We start from the raw sequence: 1,047 nt of genomic DNA, 5'->3' as shown, positions 1-1,047 counted from the left end.
TACTAGTGGGTGCAGGACACTATAGTTCATTTATGTAAGTGAGGAGAGCAAAATAAAGTAAACTGTGACAAATCATACCCAAAAATTATTCAGACACTTTGACCTGACCATGTTTTGCTTAAGTGTTTTTCTTTAATTGCTAATGTGACCTTTTTACACCACAGACTGAACAAAATTAAGCATTGCTTGGTAATTAGTTGGCCTAAATCGGTATAATCTAATTGTGCACTTAAATTTAACAGCTAACAGCTATTCAACCGATTTCATTACATACCTTTCTATCAAAATTATCTGACGTTATCAAGATGAATTTGTTCTGACACTGTTTAACTCTGAGTTCTTGTTATATTTTATTACCATTTTCTAAACTATAGCGAATAAACTGATAAAGTGAGAAAAGTTGAAGGTGTCTGAATAAATTTTGGTTTGACTGTACAGTCAGTCCATGAGAAACAGATGAGATATGAGTGAGCTCTCGTGTTTTTCTGGTTGTGGCTAGAAGGGATACAGCTCCGACCGGAAACTAACAATGAAGTTTAATTTTCTATCTATTAGATTGTGTTTTATTAACATCTACACCCACCCCAACCCTAAACCTACCCCTTACAATAATGCAAAAATAGTAATTATTGTTGTACAGTGTGACAAAAATTACGCTATATTGATGTGCGCATGCCCAGTAGCCACAGCTGTATCCCTTCTAGCCTTAAAGGGATAGTTCACCCAAAAATGAAAATTCTGTCATTAATTACTCACCCTCATGTCGTTCCAAACCCGTAAGATCTTCGTTCATCTTCGGAACACAAATCAAGATATTTTTTATGAAATCCGAGAGCTCTCTGACCCTCCCATAGACAGCAAGGGTCCTAACACGATCAACGTCCAGAAACGTAGCAAGGACATCGGTAAAATAATCCATGTGACATCATAGACGTCACAGTTACGTCACTTACAGCTGCGCGCGCATAGTGGTCGCAGAAAAACACGGAACAAATGGAGGTAAATGGGTAAAATCCATGGAATAAAAGAAAAAAATATTTTTGTGCC

Source organism: Sinocyclocheilus rhinocerous, unplaced genomic scaffold (genome assembly GCF_001515625.1).
Source record: "Sinocyclocheilus rhinocerous isolate Xijiao unplaced genomic scaffold, SAMN03320098_v1.1 scaffold475, whole genome shotgun sequence".
Taxonomy (NCBI): Eukaryota; Metazoa; Chordata; class Actinopteri; order Cypriniformes; family Cyprinidae; genus Sinocyclocheilus; species Sinocyclocheilus rhinocerous.
The sequence above is the reverse complement of the archived record's forward strand: the minus strand, read 5'-3'. Positions refer to the sequence as shown.